The 21,399-nt window shown below is 38.0% G+C and overlaps 1 protein-coding gene across 21 annotated transcripts in view; it reads left to right on the top strand.

Moving 5' to 3' along the window:
- NUMB (NUMB endocytic adaptor protein) overlaps positions 1 to 21,399 on the top strand; it is a 175,358-nt gene that overhangs the window by 38,616 nt on the left and 115,343 nt on the right. The window contains exon 3 of one of the 21 annotated variants that reach the window (XM_073895493.1): positions 1,810 to 1,988. The exons of the other annotated variants lie outside the window; for them this stretch is intronic. The gene's annotated coding sequence lies outside the window, so the exon portion shown is untranslated. The remainder of the gene's footprint in view (positions 1 to 1,809; positions 1,989 to 21,399) is intronic. 21 annotated transcript variants of the gene reach the window in all.

Here is a 21,399-nt window from a genome sequence, read left to right as displayed (position 1 = left end):
TATGAGTCCAGTAAGAATTTTGTGTGCTTTTCCTGTCTAAGTAGAATATGATGCTGAAAATAAGGTGTCTAAGCAGGAAGAGGTGAAATAGATTTTGAATTTTCTTTTGTATCAGTAAAGCAGCAAACTGAAAAATGGAGACAAAAATTTGTAAGCAAGGGGCACCTGGGTGGCTCAGTCGTTAAGTGTCTGCCTTCGGCTCAGGTCATGATCCCAGGGTCCTGGGATCGAGTCCCACATTGGGCTCCCTGCTCAGCAGGAAGCCTGCTTCTCCCTCTCCCACTCCCCCTGCTTGTGTTCCTGCTCTCGCTGTCTCTCTCTGTCCAATAAATAAATAAAATCTTTAAAAAAAAAAAATTTGTAAGCAAGATGCAAAATAAGATTTGTAGTTTGGATTTTTTGTTTTTGAAAAAATGCTTTTATTTTAGTTTAAAATCTACTTTTTTTTCTTATTTTGATTATTGGAGAATTATTTGGGAAACTGGTTTCTAATAGGATAGATGTGAGAAAGTAGTGTCATTGTTACTGTATGCATCAAGTTTGTTTTGTCTATCTGCTTATTTTAAGGAAAACTATGTAATCATTTTTAGGATTGTACAATTTTACCTGCTAAATTTCTGGTAAATATTGAAAAATTTCAGTGGAACAAGAAAACTTTCAAAGTTGTAGAATATTTGGTTGTATTGTTATTTTAAAAAAAGACTTACTTGGGGCGCCTGGGTGGCTCAGTCATTAAGCATCTGCCTTCGGCTCAGGTCAAGATCCCAGGGTCCTGGGATCGAGTCCTGCATTGGGCTCTCCACTCAGCGGGGAGCCTGCTTCTCCTTCTCCCTCTCCCCCTGCTTGTGTTCCTTCTCTCCCATTGTCTCTTTCTGTCAGATAAATAAATAAAATCTTGAAAAAAAGATTTATTTGAGAGAGAGAGCATGAGTGGGGGAGGAGCAGAGGGGGAGAATCTCAGGCAGACTCCCTGCTGAGCAGGGTGCCCAACTTGGAGCTCAATCTCAGGACCCTGAGATCATGACTTGAGTTGAAATCAAGAGTTGGTTGCTTAACTGACTGAGCCACCCAGATGCCCTTGTTTGGTTGTATTATTGATCACACTTAACTCACTGATTATATGAATTGCCTTTGGCAGGTTTCAGTGTAGCTAGTATTTAATTTCTGGATGTAATGGGATAATATTTTTAGGTAATCCTCTAAGTATACTTGGAGATGTTGGTCCATTCACTATAGGTGGGAAATAAGCTATATAATAAGCTATAATTAATATATACCAGTATGTATGTGTGTATACACACACACACACACACACACACACACACTCTCATCTCTTAGGCCCAGAAATTTTTTTTTGCTGTCTAAATATGAGCCTAATATGGCAGAGGTGATTCAGTTCTATTTCCCAACTACTCACAGATATCTTACAGTGGAAAATGACTGAACCAGCTCTTGTGACAATAGAGGTAATATCAGAAGTTTGCCCTTAACTGTGAATAATCAGAATTGACTGAGTTTATGAAACAATATATTTTAGTTCAAAGGTATAATAATTGGGAAAGCTGTTTTAATTTTTTTTTTCATTTAAAAACATGTTTTCCAGTAGACATAGATTGGGAATAATGAGTAGTGTAAAATATTATGTCTTAAATAACAACTATAACAAATACATGTGTATATATACAAACATATATAAAGCCTGTAAGCATTAACTTGCCTTTCTTTTTGTTTTGTTTTAAGCATTTTTACAGCCCACTTCTGCTTTTAAGAAGTCTTGAGTAGGTAAATTGCTGATAACATCTTTTACAGGTTTATCTTGCCTTCATTCCGTAAGGCCTATGCCTGAGGGGATAAAAATCCCTTGAGTGAGTGAAATACTGCTTTCTGACTGAAGCTAAAACAAACAACAATAAAAACTTCTAAAAACATCCTATAGAAATTGCAGATATGCTGGTGTTTACTCTGTGGCACTCAATTCATGGAGGGAGGTAAATGATAAGGTTCTCTGGTGAAGATGAATGACTATTGGGGCGCCTGGGTGGCTCAGTCAGTTGGGCACCTGCCTTTGACTTGGGTCATGATCTTGGGGTCCTGGGATCGAGCCCCACATTGGGCTCCCTGCTCACTCAGCCAGGAGTCTGTTTCTTCCTTTCCTTCTGCCCCCCCCCCCCGGCCCCCGCCACCCCGGCTCGTGCTTGCTCGCTTGCTCTCAAATAAAATCTTTAAAAAGATGAATGACTATGTAAATATTTTTTTAAAATACAAAAAAGATTTTTGAATAATTGTGGAAGGCAGAAATTATATTTCTTTGGGGTTAGTGGTTATCCTTATTCTGATTTCTTTTTTTTTTTTTTAAAGATTTTATTTATTTATTTGACAGAGAGAGCCAGAGAGAGAACACAAGCAGGGGGAGTGGGAGAGAGAGAAGCAGGCTTCTTGCTGAAGCAGGGAGCCTGATGTGGGGCTCGATCCCAGGACCCTGGGATCATGACCTGAGCTGAAGGCAGACGCTTAATGACTGAGCCACCCAGGCGCCCCATTACTTATTCTGATTTCTAAAATTATAATGACTCTCAGTTGAAAAATGGCATTCAGTTCATGCTTACACAGATTTTTGGCAAAATAGAAGTTGTGTGACTTTCTTCTCTTGAATTCCCCACCCCCATTATTAAAAAATATAACACCTTTTATGTTTGAAATGTTTAACAAAAGTGTTTAAAATTTATGGTAAGGAAGTTGATTGGCATAACATAAAATTTACCGTATTAACTATTTTTTAGTGTACAGTTCAGTAATATTAATAAGTATATTCACATTGTTGAACAACCAATCTCCAGAACTTTTCATCTTATAAAACTGAAACTCTATATCTGTTAAACAACCCTCCCTTATTCTCCCATCCCTGTAATCCCTGGGAACCAGGATTCTATTTCTGTCTATGAATTTGACAACTGTAGGTACCTCATATAAATGGAATCATACAGAATTTTTTTTTGTGACTGGCTTATTTCACTGTGATGTCCTTGAGGACATTTGATGTAGTACATGTCAGAATTTCCTTTTTTTTTGTAGAGAGAGAGAGAAGGAAAGAGGGGGCAGAGGGTGAGGGAGAGAGAGAATCTTAAGCAGGTTCCATGCCCAGCATGAAGCCTGAGATCATGACCTGAGCTGAGATCAAGAGTCGGACACTTAACCAACTGAGCCACCTAGGTATCCCAGCATTGTTCCTTTTTATTATTGAATATTCCATTGTATAGTTATACCAAATTTTATTTACTTTTTGAAGATTTTATTTTTAAGTAATCTCTACACTCAGTGTGGGGCTTGAACTTAAAACCCTGAGATCAAGAGTCATCTACTCTACTGACTGAGCCAGCCAGGTGCCCCTCGGTATACCAATTTTAAAAATTACTTCATCAGTTGATGGGTATTTGGATTGTTTCTACTTTTTGGCTGTTATATCTATCATCTCATCATTTTTTTCAAAAATTTATTTATTTATTTTAGAGAGAGAGTACGAGTTGGAGGAGTAAAGGGAGAGGGAGAGAGAATCTGAAGCAGACTCTGTGCAGAGCATGGAGTCCTTATGCAAGGGCTCGATCTCACAACCCTGAGATCATGACCTGAGCCAAAACCAAGAGTTAGATGCTTAACAGATTATACCACCCAGGGGCCACTATCTCATCATTTAAACATTTTCTCCTTTGTATATTTAATATATACATATGTTTAATATAATATGTCTAAATGTAATATAAATATACATATATTGAGGGATATACTCAAATTTTTTTAGTAATAAAGTACGGGATCAAAAAAATTTGGAGGTTACTGTTCCAGAATAGTCAGAAAACAGAAAACAACTAGAATTATCCTTAGTTACAGGTCTATTATACCACTTATAATTATATTCTGTTACCTGTGAAAACAGGTAAATTTCTTAATGTGATGTTTAAGGAGCTGTACCTTGATGGACCCATACTTCCTATCTGTTTTCTAGCTACATTTCAGTCTTGTAGCTCAGTGCTACCTTTTAGATTATTCTCACCGAATTCCTTGTAGTTACTTTAATACATGATGTTCTGCCTTTGAGCTTTTGCCAACTCTTCCCATTGCCTAGAATGCTGTTTCCTGCCCACCTTGCCTTTTAGGGATACTGTGATATATCATTTAAGCTCCAGCTAAATCAGTTCTCCGAAGTGCTCCCTGGCTTATCCAAGTCAATTTAATTGCTTCATTTTCTGCGATAACTCTGTATCTGGTATGTACCTTTAATATAGCAGCTCTCAAACTAAATTGCAGTTATTTATTAGTGTGTCTGCATCCTTTCCTGGACTGCTACCTCCTTAAGGACAAAGAAGGGGCCTTATTCATCCAGTACTTATATAAGTGAATGAGTAGTAGCCTTGTGGGTGAGGAACTTGCATGACTTTGAGAGTGATGCCTTCTGGATGGAGGTCTACCCATTATCTCAGTTTTCAATTTTTTTGTTATGTTAGTTACTTTAGGTCCATACCTACACAGGTTGAGGGTGAGCTCAGGAGTTCATAACAACTTTATGGAGTCACTTCCCTGAGGACATAGAGAAAAGGAAAAAAAAAAGGAGTTTGGTCTGCCCACTTGAAGGCAAGAGTGCCCCTTGGAATTTTCGCCCCTGGAGGCTTTCTGTTTTCAGATGCTCTTGCTGCTGCTGCTGTATCCACCACAGAAGACCTTGGGGGACTGGAACATGAGAGGATGGGGAGAAAGAGGGAATAAATTCCCAAGGGATTCACCCCTCTTTTTCTGAGCTTTATCTTATTAAAGACTTTATTTATTTGACAGAGAGCGAGAGCGAGAGAGAGCATGCACAAGCAAGGGGAGTGGCAGGCAGAGGGAGAGTGGGAAGCAGGCTCCTTGTTCAGCAGGGAGCCCAATGTGGGCTCCATCCCAGGACCCTGGGATCATCACCTGAGCCAGAGGCAGGTGCTTAACCGCCTGAGCCACCCAGGCGCCCCATCTTTTTCTGAGCTTAGAAGTTCCCTTTCCTAGCTTTGAGCCAGGGCTAGAGGGCTTCTCCTGTATTTCTTTCCACCTGCGCCATAGTGCTCACTTAGGAGTTTTGGATTGTGTTGTGTTTAGGCTGGGAAATACTAGAGGGGAAAAAATGGTAAACTCAGCAGGTTCAGTGATACTTTGAATTCTGGTGCTCTTCCCAGATCTACCTGTAATACTTTTCAGGGTCTTCTAGTAGCTGTTCATGCATTCCATCCGTTTTTTTTTTTTTTTTTTAGAGATTTTATTTATTTGACAGAGCACAAGCAGAGGGGGAGAGAGGGAGAAGCAGGCTCCCTGCAAGGAGCCCGAAGTGGGACTTAATCCCAGGACCCTGGGATCATGACCCAGGCCAAAGGCAGCCACTTAACCGACTGAGCCACCCAGGCGTCCCTCCATTCAGGTTTTATAGTGTAGTTCATTGAGAGATAAATGGAGGTGTTTGTTTACTCTATTACAAAATGGGAAGTCTTCCCAACACTTTTGTTTTAACATTTTATTTTGATACAATTTTAGATTCATAGGAATTTGTAAAAAGAAGATAGAGAGGTCCAGTGTGACTTTTACCCAGTTTTCCCCTGTGGTTATATTTTACATAGTTCAGCATTAATACTCAAGCCAGGAAGCTAACATTAACACCAACTTTTATTACGAACATTTCAAATATATAAGAATGTTGAAAGAATAGTACATTGATCATCTGTATATCTCCAACTGATAATTCAATAACTTAAATGTTTTGCCATACTTGCTTTATATATATATTCTAATATGTGCATATTCTCTTATCTGTGAACCACTTGAAAGAACATTGCAGGCATGAGCATACTTCACCCCTAAGTACTTAGTTTATCTTCTAAAAAAAAAAGACATTATACTTTAATAAACATTTAATAAAAGCAAATTATTTTTCTATATAATTCTAATACCATTATCATACCTAAGAATACTAGCAGTATGAACTTGAGGGGGACAGTAGTCTTAATGTTCCAGGGCTTTTTTTTTGAAGTTGACTCCTGAAGGCTTAAGTTACTGTTTGAGGAGATGGCCCTCCTGATGATGCACTCTTGGTGATAGTTTTGAGGGTTTGAGCTCCTATCATGTGTGCAATTCAGAGCCCAGGGAGCTTCCTGATTCTGTATTCTTGTTTTCTGTCACTCTTCCCCCAGCTCAGATTTCCTAAAGCTGTCTGAGCAGATACTCAGAATAGTCCTTATCAAGAGATTATAATTTTGTCAGACTGATTTAGGACTAGCATGTAACTTTGGTTTTAGTCATTAGTCAGGAAGTTACAATTACAGTTGCAGTAGTTTTTGATAATGGTGATGTGTAAGGATTGTATCCAACTGTAAAGTAATTGAAAACCTGGCTACAAGGCTTAAACAAAGAAAGGTTTTCTTACATAAGTCTGGAAGTGTAGGCAGTTGCTCATGTTGCTTCAGTGGCTCAACAATGTTGGGGCCCATATCTTTGTGATTTGCTTGGCCTTCATGGTCCTGAGATAGCTACAACTCCAGCCTTCCACCCACATTTAAGGAGGAAGGCAAAAGGTCCAGGCCAAGCAAAAGCTTTCCTATTAGTGTTTCTAGCAGGTTACTTCTAATGTCTCCTGGACCAAAATTGGGTCCTATGGTTACTTCTAACTGTAAGTAGCCTTTTGGCCTCTATAGTGAGATACAAGGAGGAAGAAAGGATTTGAGAATGGCTTTTTGGGCAGCCAGTTAACAGCATCTGTCACAATTATATGATTGCATTCGTTTTATTTCAGAAATTCATCTGACATCAGTGTGATATTCAGCACATCGGTGCTTTACAGTTACATAGTAACATCTTACTGGGTACTGTAGGAAACAAAAGGAATTTAAAAAAATATATTTATTTATTTATTTGAGAGAGAGAATGAGATAGAGCATGAAAGGGGGGAGGGTCAGAGGGAGAAGCAGACTCCCTGCTCAGCAGGGAGCCTGATGCGGAACTCGATCCCGGGACGCCAGGATCATGACCTGAGCCGAAGGCAGTTGCTTAACCAACTGAGCCACCCAGGCACCCGGAAACAAAAGGAATTTTAAATTTAGTTGTGAAAGTGAGCTTTTTGGTTATACAAGGTAAACTTTAGCTTGAATTTTGGGACCTTGGGCAGGTTTTTGAATATATAAGCGTCTGTTTTCTCATATGTGAAATGGCGTTAATAATACCTGACTTTTAGGTAATTGTGAAGCTGGAAGGAGATAATTCATATAAAGTACTTAATATAGTGCCTGCTGCATTGGTGGTGTGACAAGGAGATATTACTATAATTGGTGGGTAGATGTGCTAGAGTAGAAGAGCATGGACTTCATAGTCAATAGACTTGATTTGATTCCTAGTTCCACTACACAATAAATGTATGGTCTTAGGCAAATCATGTAATCTCTCTGAGATGGTTTATTAACCTGCAGTGTTTACCTCTCAGGATTGTTTGAAGCATTAAAGATTATATATGTACAATGTGGCACCATGTAAGCTCTCAGTAAAAAGCATCTGTTCCTGCTATTTTTAGTTATGATTTCTGTAATTTGGGATCCATATAATAGGTAGGGAGTCAGTCATTGAACTTACTTTAGAAATTTATTTGAGGTTTACTTTATTTGTAGTAAAAGGGATATTATTGATTAGTAGTGAAAATTTTTCATCTGTCCCAAAAAATCAGCTGCAGAAACCAGACTGTGTTTCTGGGGAAAACAAGACTTTTTTTTTTTTTTATAATAAAGAGTTTTATTTTTAAGTAATCTGTACACCTAATGTAGGGCTTGAATTTACAACCCCAAGATCAAGAGTCACATGCTCCACTGAATGAGCCAGCCAGGCATCCCAACAAAAAGACTTTTAAATTTAGTTGTGAAGGTGAGCTTTTGGTTATGTAAGATAAAACTTGGCTTAAATTTTGGGCTTTGGCATAACGGTATTGTGTTGTGAATCTTACTTACTCTTTTTTGCTCAACACTATCTTAAGATTTAAACTTGTTTATTTATTTATTTAGTAGGCTCCACTCCCAGTGTGGAGCCCAATGCAGGGCTTAAACTCACAACCCTAAGAGCAAGACCTGGGCCGAGATCAAGACCTGGGCCGAGATCAAGAGTGGGACACTTAAACAACTGAGCTACTCATGTGCCCCAAGACTTAAACATATTTAAAACCTGGTGTATAACTACTGCCTGTTGTATAATATTCCATTGTATATGGATTTCTACATTTTATTTACTTATTTCTTTAATGCATCTTTAGGTGTGGCTTGGAAACTGCTAACACAAATAGTACATTTATGCATTTCCTTATACATATTCCCTATTGAATTATGCAATGGCTTCCCTGTGGTATATACTGAGGAAAGGAATTACTGACATATGGTCCATACACATACTTAATTTCACTTAATATTGCCAGATTGTTTTCCAGAATGGTTGCCCAGTTTATGCTCCTACCAGTAGTGTATTAGGGTTCCTGTTTCCTTAAATCTTCACCAGCATTTGGTCTTATCCATCTGTTTAGTCTTGTCAGTCTGATGGGTATAAAGCAGTGTTTTGTTTTTCTTTTCCATTTTAGAGAGAGAGAGAGCATGAGTGGGGGGAGGAGAGACTGAGGGAGAGGGGGAGAGAGAATCCCAAGCAGACTTCGTGTTGAGTGCGGAGCCTGGTGCAGGGCTTGATCCCAGGACCCTGAGATCACAACCTGAGCCGAAATCAAGATTCGGATGCTTAACCGACTGAGCCACCCAGGTGCCCCAAGTAGTGTTTTGTTTTAATTTACATTTCTGTGATTGAGTGAGATTTGGCATCTATTTATTGAACCATTTGGGTTTTCCCTGCATATTGACTAAAAATATTAACCAAATAAAACATATTTGTTGTAGATATTTTTAAAATTTGTTTCTTTTCTTTTTTTCTTGTCGTTTTACTTTTTGTTGTAGATATTTTTTAAAATTCAGATCATCTGTAATATCCTAATCTAGAGATAATGGCTATTAACATTGGCTGTATCTTTCTGGTCTTTAAATATTCATACACATACAAATTCATACACACAAATATATATTTTTGTTAATAGAATCACATACCTGTGTATGCTATTTTTTGTAATGTACACTTTTCATTTCACATTGATTTATGACCATTTTTCTGTATTGTGGAAATGTATCTACATTACCATGTAATGGATGCATATCATTTCATTTTATGGCTTTAAGTTATTTAATCTTATATTGTGGGACATATATGCTATTTTTGTTTTTGCTTTTGTTTTTCTCATTAACAATGCTTTGGTGAACTGTTAATCAAGCCTAAGCCTACATTTTGATGAGGCAAGGCTAGAGGGATTATGCTTTTGCTCCCTTTGTGAAACTGGATTTATAATAGCAAGTTGAGGCTGTCTCAGTTTATTTTCTGCTTGGATTCTAGGACAGCTGTTAATGCTTCATTTTATAAAGACAACATCTAGCCCTCCATGTTCCATGGCTAGAGTTTAAAGACTTCCCAGTTAGGCTTTATTCTTTCTCTCTCTCTTTTCTTACTTTGTCAAGGCCTGGTTAACAAAGGATAGTGGAAGAGTGGATAGACCTGTATTTAAATAGCCTTGTCTCTTCGATAGAAGGGCTGCTAAATTTCAACTATAAAGAACTCATCTAAAGTGATAACTTCATTTTATTTTTTAAAATAAAATGGGCTTTGGGCGTCTGGGTGGCTCAGTTGGTTAAGCGACTGCCTTCGGCTCAATTCATGATTCCAGGGTCCTGGGACCAAGTCCCACATCGGGCTCCCCCTGCTCAGTGGGGAGCCTGCTTCTCCCTCTGCCTCTACCTGCCACTCCCTCTGCTTGTGCTCTCTCTCTCTGTCAAATAAATAAATAAAATCTAAAAAATAAAATGTTAATAGCTTTTTATTATAAAAGTAAAAATGTTTGTTGTAAAACTTTTGAGAAAACATAGAAAACCATAAAGAAAATAAAATTCCTGTAATCCTACTCAAAGATAACTGCTATTACAATTATACCTTAATCGTTTTAGATGTTATTCTAGATGGCATGTGTGCACTGGCTCACCAGAACCAGTAATTAAAGAATGATGTTAGCAATGGTGGGAGTAGTTACACCATGGAAATGGGCAAATGGTATAAATCAGGGCTTCCTTCTCTCTGCCTAATTCTATCCAGAGCCAGTTTTCCAGCACAGTACTGCATTTATACATTATATCAATAAATATAGATCTACTTCATTTTTAATGGCTTCATAGAAGTCTATTGTATAGATCAGTGGTTCTTAGTGTGGTCTTTGGAGCAGCAGTATCAGTGTTACCTGGAAAAACTTTATGCAAATTCTTGGTCTCTACCCAGACCTACAGAATCAGAAACTCTTCTGTTGGGGCCCAGCAGTCTATGGTCCTACAAGCTCTGTAGGTGATTCTGATGTATGCTAAGGCTTGGGAACCAGCGGTATAGATACACCATAAATTATCAGATTGGTCTGATGATTTCTGTTTGATACATTCCTAGATATATGTTCATTTAAATGTGTTTAGATGGATATTGCCAAGTTGTATTAAAAAAAGGCTATACTAGTTTCCATTCCCACATGAAGTCTACATCAGTTTCATTTTAGGTTCTAGTTCCATGTAGAGAAAAACAGCTATGTTAAATATCTTCTTTTCTAGCTGCATCTATATCCATTTATCCATGCTAGAACTCATTTCACTGGCATTGTCTTCAACAATAAAGTATTTTGATGTTTCTGCTTTAAGAAGAGGACAGTTGAGACATAAAAAAACAAACAATAACAAAAATACCAAAACCACTATGCCTTGCTTGCAGAAGACATCTAGCGTCTTGTGTGGCTCTACCTTTAATCCCCCTGTGAATGATTAACCCCTGCTTCTTACCTTTGGCATGTTACATTGTTCTGAAACCCCACTTTAAAATATGTTAAGATCTCCTTGCTGAGAAAGTTGCTGCTAATGTTGCTAAGCAATTAGAAGGGGCAAAAGATCCCAATAAGAATTTGTGACTCTTCTTGGCTTATACAGATAATAAGTGGTAAATATTTTAAAGATTTTTGTTAGGCTAGGAGCCAGAATTTTATAAGTATTGGTGAAAAGAAGGCTAATTTAAGCAGCTTTGCCATATTTCATTGGCCCTGATTATTGGCACTCCTGTTTTTTCATTTTGAACTTTTGTTGAAGAACAGTTGCAGACACTAAAACTGGCCCTTATCCCAACCTTCATCCTTAAGGGACTTTTCCCCCCCTAGAATGAATGCTTTGTACTAAAACTTAATTTTATGATGGCATTAATAGGGTCTGCCAAATTGCCAAGATTCCAGATTATACAACCTCAGAAATAATTTGATTACTTAAAAATTTAATGTCTTAATTTAAGTAAATTAACTTAAATAATTTTTTTTGAAGTGATGTCTCCAAAGTTTATGTTCTTGACCTGAACAGTTAGTTCTCAGAGATTTTGCTCCGAAGGAAAGATGAACATTGGACTTGAAATGATAGCCCCAAGTTCTTTGTTGTTTCATCTTACCTTCCAGTATAGTATGGTGGTTTGGATAGCTACTTAGCCTTGGTCAGGTCACCTGATTTCTCTGTGCCTCAGTTTTCTTATCTGTAAAATTGAGCTACTGATACACCTCTCACAAGATTATTATCAGGATTAAATGTAATATGATATGTAATGTGCACAGCATAATTCTCATAGGTACCTAGTAATTGGTAGATGCCTTTCGATTTCTCAAGTATTCCTTTTTTTTTTAAAGATTTATTTGAGAGGGCAAGCAGGGGGAGGGCAGAGGGAAAGAATCTCAAGCAGACTCCCTGCTGAGTGAGGGGCTCGATCTCAGGACCCTGAGATCATGACCTGAGCCAAAATCAAGAGTCGGATGCCCAACAGCTGAGGCACTCAGGTCCCGAATATAAGTATTCCTCATAGCTCTCTTCTTGATATTTCCTCTCCTTATATCAGTAGTTCTTAACCCTTTTTTGAGTCTTGTCCTCCTTTCAGAATTTAATATAAGCCATGACCCCTCTTACCAGAAAAATACACCTGTCTGTTAAACTTTAACTGCACTTTGGGAACTTTATAGGTCACCCCTCCCCCCAACCCTGCCAAAGCTCATCTATAAAACAGGTTGAGGATCTTTGCAGAACAGTTCCTTGGCGGACTCTCCAGTTTCCTGGCTTCAGTTGTCTTCTCAGTGTAGATGGCTTCTAAGTATGGTTGTTTGTCTTGTGAACTTCTACCTGCTGGACATATTTATCATGGTATCTTTATGTAATAGAGACTCAATAAGTGAATGGAGGAATAAATCATACATTTTAGTTGTTGATATAGGCCAAATAAATTATGACACTGTGTGGCTAGAGTTAGGGATTTTACTGTAAATTATAGCTAATAAAGTTAAGTGAGTTTAGGTATTGATTTAGGCACAATGGTCTCATTTCCTGTGGTACCCATTGAAATTTAAGTGTAAACCTGTGGAAAGGGTTTTGGTCACAAATTCTAGTGAGGAAATGAGTTTCCAAGAAACCCATCAAATACGGTAGCTTCTTTCAGACTATAAGGTTAGGGGCATCTAAGTCGGTTGAGCGTCTGATTCTTGATTTCTGCTCAGGTCGTGATCTTGGAGTCTTAGGATCAAGCTCCGCATTAGGCTCTGTGCTCTGCATGGAGTCAACTTAAGATTCTCTCTCTCTCAAATGAATAAATCTTAAAAAAAAGAAAGCAACTATTTAGAGCTAAAATGTAAACTCATCTGAAAATTTGCTATTTCACTTTCAAGTAGTGTCATGGACAACTGTGTGTTATTAGAACTTTGTGCCTTCATCCCTTCTCTTCCCCACAGTTTTAGTTAGGGCTCTAATAGTTACAGGGGACAGAAACCCAGGTTAAAGGGGAAAAAGTGTTATTGGTCCAAGTAATTGAATAATTTAGTCGGGTCTGATTTAGTAGAGATTTAGGGGCTCAAATGACTGTCAGCGGCTCTCACTTTTATTCCTTATTTCTCAGCTCTATTTTTCTTTACCTCTTTTCCTTCTGAGACAGGTAGCTTTCTTTATGTAGTCAAGGAAGAAGGCTGCAAGCAGCTCTAGTTTATATTGGTTTTATAACCACAGCCCTAGAGAAAGAGAGGTACCGTAGTGTCAGAAAGAATTCCTGGGAAAGATTTTGGACTTGATTGCTGAATTACCTGTACCGTAGTGTCAGAAAGAATTCCTGGGAAAGATTTTGGACTTGATTGCTGAATTACCTGTGTAAATGATCCTCAAAGTGTGGTCCCTGGGCCAGTATCATCAGCACCCCATCTGGGAGATATTAGCAATGTAAATTCTGAGCCCTCTCCCCAAATCTACTGAGCCTGAAACCTTGGGGTAGGGTCCAGCATTCTGTGCCTTAACAAGCCTTCTTGGTGATTCTGATGTATGCTAAAGCTTGAGAACCACTGATCTATATTATCTGTACTCACAGCTGTCTGAAATAGAGAAGAAGACCCTTTACCTTTGGAATAATTAGTGGTTTTATTATGTTCCCTAACAAGTACAGCTGGAAACAATTTAAATTTCTGCAAGATTATGGTCTGTACAATTCATTCAGCTGAAATTTTCTCTTTAAGTAGATGAATTTCTCTAAATTTTTTTTTAAGATTTTATTTATTTGAGAGAGCGCATGTGAGCACAAGTGGGGGGAGGGGTAGAGGGAGAAGCAGACCCTGCGCTGAGCAGGGAGTACGACGCGAGGCTTGATCCCAGGACCCTGAGATCATGACCTGAGCTGAAGTCAGACACTTACCAGACTGAGCCACCCAGACACCTCTCTAATTTTTTTATGATACCCTGTCATCAGAAAAAAAGCAAAGTAGCATTATTTGCATGCCATCTATATACCAGGCAGGTCAAATATGTTTATACAGAGGTCTTTAATCCCTCGCACAATGATATAAAATAGGTCATGGTTCCCATTGTTTCTAAAAAGAAAACTGAGGCTGAGAGAGGTTTGTCTAAGGAGGACTAAGGTTGTGTATCTAATAAGTGGAAAAGTAGAGTTTGAATGTAGATGTTCAACAAGCGTTTTATAGAGGGTCTGCTGTGTGCTGGGACCTGTTATAAGTATCAGGAGTACGAAACTGCTTAAGACCTAGTCTTTGTCCTCAAGGAACTTAGTCTCATAAAGAAGACAGACAGTACAGGGTAATGGCTCCAGTAACAAAGATATTGAAAGTGATTTGGGAAACAGTGGAGGGAGCTTCCAGCTTGGCTTGGATTGGGGAAGACTTCAGAAAAGGATATGATCTTTGATGTTTGAGTAGATATCATTTAAAAAATTCCTTTGATAAACACAAAAATCTCATTCTACTTTCGTGTTTAATGAAATTTCAAAAATAAATTACTTCTAAAAGCAAATCAAAGCAATGATAACTTTAGAATGTTTTTTCAAACCACATTTGCCCTTTATCCCAATATTCTAATGTGTTCTTGAAAGAGGGGCTTGTTTTAGCACTTCAGAATTTTTTTTCCGTTCTTTTCCTTTTTTTTTTTTTTAAAGATTTTATTTGTCAGAGAGAGAGCACAAATGGGGAGTGGAGGCAGATGGAGAAGCAGGCTCCCAACTGAGCAAGGAGCCCAATGCAGGACTCGATCCCTGGACCCTGGGATCCTGACCTGAGCTGAAGGCAGACGGTCGACTGACAACCACCCAGGCGTCCCAGCACTTTGTAATTTTCAAAGCTACATTGTATGCCATGAGAGATGTGCCATAATTTATTCAACCATTCCCCCCTCCCCACTTTTTGTCTTTTAACATTTAAGTTTATAATTTTTATGGTTGTAAATGGTGCTACAGTGAATGTTTTTTACATTCATCTTTGTATACTTGTATTATGCCCTTAGTATAATTCCAAGAAATAGAATTGGTGGACCAAATATTTGTATTATGGATTTGTATTCCTCTTCTTGTCATCTGTCATTATTATTTGCCCTTTTTTGTTTGTTTTTAAAATACCTTCACATGTTATGCCTTTATAACATGAGTTATGTTTTAGGGGTTTTGATACATTTGGTTTTCATTTTTGTTGATAAGTAGATAAAACATAGTTAATTTCTGGTCATTTTTGGCATGTAAGCCTATAAATAAGGTGATACATGTAAGCAGTGTGTCTCTGTTAATATAGTTTAAGATAGTATACTGGAGAGGAAAGAATGCCAGTAGAAATCAGGAGATAGACATCATGGTCCCATCTTAAACAGTGATTATTTAATCATACGATTTTTTTAAATTAAAAAAAAACTTAAAGATTTATTTATTTGAGAGAGAGAGAGAGCAGGAGTGGTGGGGAGGGGCAAAGAGAGGGGGAGAAGCAGACTCCCCACCCAGCAGGGAGCCTGATGTGGGACTCAATCCCAGGACCCTGGGATCATGACCTGAGCTGAAGGCCGACGTTTAACTGAGCCACCCAGGCGCCCCAATCATATGATTTTAAAGTTATTTTGGTCATGTATGTATTTTCCTACCTAAGATATAGGAATAGTATTGGCTTTAAGTTTTTTCCCTACCTTATAAAATAAGAGAAGATATGGGGCGCCTGGGTGGCTTAGTCATTGGGCGTCTGCCTTCGGCTCAGTTGTGATCCTAGGGTCCTGAGATCGGGCCCCACACCGGGCTCCCTGCTCTGCAGGAAGCCTTCTTCTCCCTCTCCCGCTCCCCCTGCTTGTGTTCCCTTTCTCGCTGTGTCTCTCTCAGTCAAATAAATAAATAAAATCTTAAAAAAAAGATGTGTATAAAATGATGTATAAAACGGAAGCCATAGACATTATGTGACATATTTAAAGTCATATAGTTTGAAAATGGCAGTGAGGTTTTTAGCACAGGTCTTCTTACTTCCAGTCCAGTATTCTCTCATCTGTACTACAGCCCTATCAGAGATATGGTGTAAAGAGCAAAAAGAACTGTAGAACAAAAAGTATGTATGCTATATCAAACTAGCTTTTGCCATGATACCATAGTCTTTAAAAAAAAAAACCAAAACATGCCTTTGAATTCCATTTTCTGTCCCAAACAAGTTAATGAGAGAGATTCAGATGGAATTTAAATGAAGAAAAGAAAATATTCTGAGATGGAAAAATTACTGATAATAAAGAGAAAATTATAGAAGTAATTCTATGGAGCTGGAAGAACTGTGTCTTCCTAGGTGATACTGGGATATGGGAAGACACAGATAGAAATGGAGATATTAGAAAGTAAGAATATTGTTAATTCAGTGGCTTTTTGTCTCCAAGCAAGCTTTTCTTCATCCTTATGTAGAGAGATTTTTTTTTTTTTTTTTTGAAACACATAACATTTTTAATTCTTCCTCCAACAATTAATTGTGGCAAGTAATTCTGCCTAGCTGCTGGTACAATTGGCTTCCATTATAATTGACATGAAGTTTAGCTCCAAAATTCTGTAAGAGTCTATACTTTCAAACTTCTGACTTCTGAATTTATTCTGTCTTCTCTAATGTTCTCCAAAGCTCCATGATCATTGATTATGTTCAGGGCTTCTGTTCTTATGTAGAGAGATTTAAGGTGATAATTGGTCTCAAGGATGGAGCTGACTTTGGACACACACACACACACACACACACACACACACACACACCACCCCACCCCTGTAGATTGTGAACATCAACATTTTATAATAATATGAATATTGGTCCTAATGCATTATTTTTTCATGTAATTTATTCCTAGTGAGCTTAAGTGTACTCTCTAGTCACATCAGTTAGTGATCTGGCCTGCAAAATTTACATTTTCTTCTTCAAGATTTATCAAAATTCTTGGGGCGCCTGGGTGGCTCAGTTGGTTAAGTGACTGCCTTCGGCTCAGGTCATGATCCCAGGGTCCTGGGATTGAGCCCCGCGTCGGCCTCCCTGCTCGGGGGGAAGCCTGCTTCTCCCTCTCCCACTCCCCCTGCTTGTGTTCCCTCTCTCTCTGTCTCTCTGTCAATTAAATAATAAAATCTTTAAAAAAAAAGATTTATCAAAATTCTTGGAATTTTCTGGGAAAAAACATCCAGTAAATATAATTGTTTCAGCCTTTCTTTAATTTGAAGCACTGTTCTTCATAGGGGATATTAATCTTGCCCCTGAAAGAATTTTTGATCTAATATGAAATAAACTGGTTGAGTATGTACCTGTCAGATTTCTTTTTTATTTGATTTACAAATGATGAAAAATATAAAACTGAGTTCTCAGACCCACAACAGAGAGACAATACTAATTTTTAAAAGAAGTAACAATGGGCGCCTGGGTGGCTCAGTCGGTTAAGCATCTGCCTCCAGCTCAAGACGTGACCCCAGAGTTCCGGGATTGAGCCCCACATCAGGCTCCCTGCTCAGCAGAGAGACTGCTTTTCCTTCTCCTTCTGGACTTCCCTTTGCTTATGTGTGCTCATGCATGCGCTCTCTGTCTCATAAATAAAATCTTAAAAAAAAATAAAAGTAACAAAATCTGTATAAATCACTTGTTTTAATAAACTTCTACCAAATTTGCTTTCTGCTGTAATACAATCATTAAAAGTCTCATTTCTGACTTAAAAAAATATTTCCTCACAAGGAAATTATATATTATAAGGGAGAGGTTTTCCAGAATTTTAGTTTTAATGGTAAGGTTGCTTCTATTAGTATTCTTAAAGCATCTGATAGATTGGGTGTCCTTTATTACCTTTTCTTTGATTTATAATCTCACTGATTAGGATTGGGCTGAGTACATATTACAGTCTCAAAAAAATCTTTGTGGGTTGTGAGGGCCTTTAAAATCTTTAGACTTCGTAACATAGAAAAAAGTGTGAATTCGAATTTTCTTTCTGTTTTGTTTTCTGTCAGAATTTCCTGGTGGTATTCTGTTAGGACTCAGGGATTTTCTTCTAGAGATCAGGCAGCCTGTTCTTTCCTTAGGAGTTGTTCAGAATCTTTTTTTCCTTTGTGGTATGCGCTTACTAGGCAGAGTACCCATGGTATTCTAGTAAGAAAACCTATTGCCAAAACACCCACTACAGCAGAAAACTGACCTACTTAATGCTGACAAGTTGAAAAAAAAAATCTATGGAATTGTACCAGCATTAGATAAACTTTTCCCTTCTCTTGTGTTGGATGGCGTGGGGTAGAGAAGAGGATAGGAAAGGATAGTGAACTGCAGGGAAGTAAGTAATGTGGTAAGTGAATATTTAGTTACCTGAAATGATTTGATTAAAAGCTATTCCTCTGGTACAATTTGGAAGCCTCTAAAATGCAGCAATTCTTCTTAAATCACTTTAAACTCAAAAAAAAAAAAAAAAAAAAAAAGGCAGGGGCACCTGAGTGGCTCAGTTGGTTAAGCGTCTGCCTTTGGCTCAGGGATCAAGCTCCATGTTGGGCTTCCTGCTCGGTGGGGAGTCTGCTTCTCCCTCTCCCTCTGCTCCTCCCCCCTGCTTATACTTTCCCCCCTCTGTCTCTCAAATAAATAAATAAAATCTTAAATTTTTTTCCAGTTTATTGTTTATCAGTATAGTACATTTTGGAGTTTATAGATACTGAAACAAAAAAAGACTGTTTGGAATTTTTATTTGTAGCAAGCGACTATGGACCTTAACTTTATCAAACTCATTTTTTTCACTGTTACCCAATCTAATTTTCATTACTCTCAGTATCACTAGCATCTAAATTTTAGAGCTCTGTTGTCCAGTATGGAAGCCACTAGCGTATGTGACTACTTAAATTTAAACTAATTAGAACTGAATAAAATAAAAACACTAATTCTTCTCTCAAACTAGCCAGATTTCAAGTGCTTACTATCCAAATATGGCTAGTAACTACCATATTGGGTAGCACAGATACAGAACAGTTTCATCATTGAAGAAAGTTCTGTTGGATAGGATTGTTCTAAAGGCTGCCTCATCTGTCATGCTTTCAGGGTTTCCCAACCTTGGCACTGTTGACATTTTGGACCAGATAATTTTTTGTTTTGGAGCCTTGTAGGATGTTTTGCAGCATCCTTGGCCTCTAGTCACTAGATGCCAGTAACATTCACCCAGTTTTGGCAACCAAAAATGTCTCCTGATATTGCCAAAAGTCCCCTGGGGACTCAACCTTGTTTGAGAACCACTGATCTACTTACATATATTAGTTCTGTATTCAGCTAGATTTTGCTTCACAAAAAGCTTAGTGGCTTAAATAAATAATTTAATGGCGCATGACTCTGGATTGTTAGTTTGACTTGGGCTGTATTGGTCTCTTGTCTGTTGGTGGTTTGGCTGGGGTCAGATAGCCTCACATATGTTTGCAAGCTTTTGGCCAGGGTAGGGTTGGGAAGTTTGTTCTCCATATGGCCTTTCTAGGAGGCAGATTCATTCAATTGTTGGCTTAAAGTTCTAAGAGTACAAGAGATGACAAATTCCAATGTGCAAGCGCTTTCCCAGTCTCTGCTGTATTACATTTTCTAACGCCCATTGACCAAAGCAAGGCACATGGCCGAGTCCATATTCAAGAGGTAAAGAAATAGATTCCAGCTCTCAATAGAAAGAGTTGTAAAGTCATGTAATAAAAGAGTGTGCAAAAGGAATGAAGGAATTGTGGAACTGCAAAAAGTTTACTGCTATTATTTTCTGGACAATACACGACCCTTTATTGCCCTTTCATTACATTTATCCTTTTCTTGTTTGTTTTTGCTTTTATCACTTCTCGGCCTTTTGGCTAAGATAAAGTGTTTTTGCTTTGTTTTTGTTTTATTGTTTTAAATCCATAATTATTTAATTTTACTCACATATTTGCTCTTTTGAGTATTCTTGATTCTTTACCATGCTTCCATCTGAGGTTATTTCCTTTCTTCATAGATAATTCCTTTTAGTGTGAGTCTACTGTTAGTGAATGTTCTGTTTTTGTCCGAAAGAATTTTTTATTTTGTCTTAATTTTTGGAGGTTTTTTTTCTATTTTCTTTTTTTTTTAAAGATTTTATTTATTTATTTGACACAGAGAGAAGGAGCACAAGTAGGCAGAGCAGCAGGCAGAGGGAGAGGGGGAAACAGGCTCTCCACTGAGTAGGGAGCCTGACACGGGGCTTGATTCCAGGACCCTGGGATCATGACCTGAGCCAAAGGCAGGTGCTTAATCCTGAGCCACCCAGGTGTCCCAAGGATTTTTTTTTCCTCAACGGTGAGAAATTTTATTCTTCCCACTTTCTCTTTAAATTTTTTTTTTAAGATTTTATTTATTTATTAGAGCACAGAGGAAGAGGGAGAAGCAGACCCAGGACCCTGAGATCATGATGTGAGCCAAAGGCAGATGCCTAACCAACTGAGCCACCTAGGCACCCATCTCATTAAACTCTTATTTTCATTCTCCTTTCCTCAGAGAATTTTATCCTAATGTAATATTTTTATGCTTAAGCATATTTTTAAAAATTCCAGTATAATTAATATACAGTGTTATATTCGTTTCCGTTGTACAATATAGTGATTCAACAGTCTGTACATTACTCAGTGCTTATCACAATAAGAATACTCTTAATCCCCTTCATGTATTTCACCCATCTTCCCTTCTGGTAACCATCCATTTGTTTCTCTGTGGTTAAGAGTCCGGTTTTTTGTTTGTCTCTTTTCTTCTTTGTTGCTTTCTGTTGTTTCTTAAATTCCAAATATGAGTGAAATCATATGGGACTTGTTATTCTCTGACTGACTTATTTCTCTTAGCATTATAACCTGATGATGGGTGATGTTAAGAACCTTTTCATATGTTTGTTAGCCATCTTATGTCTTTTGAGAAATGCCTGTTCATGTCTTCTGCATATTTTTAAATTGGATTATATTTTGGATGTTGAGTTGTATAAGTTCTTTATATATTTTGGATACTAATCGTTTATCAGGTACATCATTTGCAAATATCTTTGATTCAGTAGGTTGTCTTTTAGTTTTGTTGATTCTTTTGCTGTGTAGAAGTTTTTATTTTGATGTAGTCCCAATAGTTTATTTAAAAAAAATTTTTTTTTAAAGATTTATTTATTTGAGGGCGCCTGGGTGGCTCAGTTGGTTAAGTGACTGCCTTCGGCTCAGGTCATGATCCTGGAGTCCTGGGATCGAGTCCCATGTTGGGCTCCCTGCTCAGCGGGGAGTCTGCTTCTCCCTCTGACTCTTCCTTCTCATGCTATCTCTCATTCTGTCTTTCTCAAATAAATAAAATCTTTAAAAAAGAAAATAAAGATTTATTTGAGAGAGAGAGTGAGCATGAGCAGGGGGAGGGACAGAGGGAGGAGACTCCCTGCTGAGCCCCCGATGCAGGGCTCCATTCCAGAACCCTAGGATCATGACCTGAGCTGAAGGCAGGTGCTTAACTGA

The sequence above is a fragment of the Callorhinus ursinus genome, unplaced genomic scaffold (assembly GCF_003265705.2).
Source record: "Callorhinus ursinus isolate GAN/ISIS: 27379988/994484 unplaced genomic scaffold, GSC_fseal_2.0 scaffold8, whole genome shotgun sequence".
NCBI classification, from domain to species: domain Eukaryota; kingdom Metazoa; phylum Chordata; class Mammalia; order Carnivora; family Otariidae; genus Callorhinus; species Callorhinus ursinus.
This window is presented reverse-complemented; position numbering and strand designations above follow the sequence as displayed.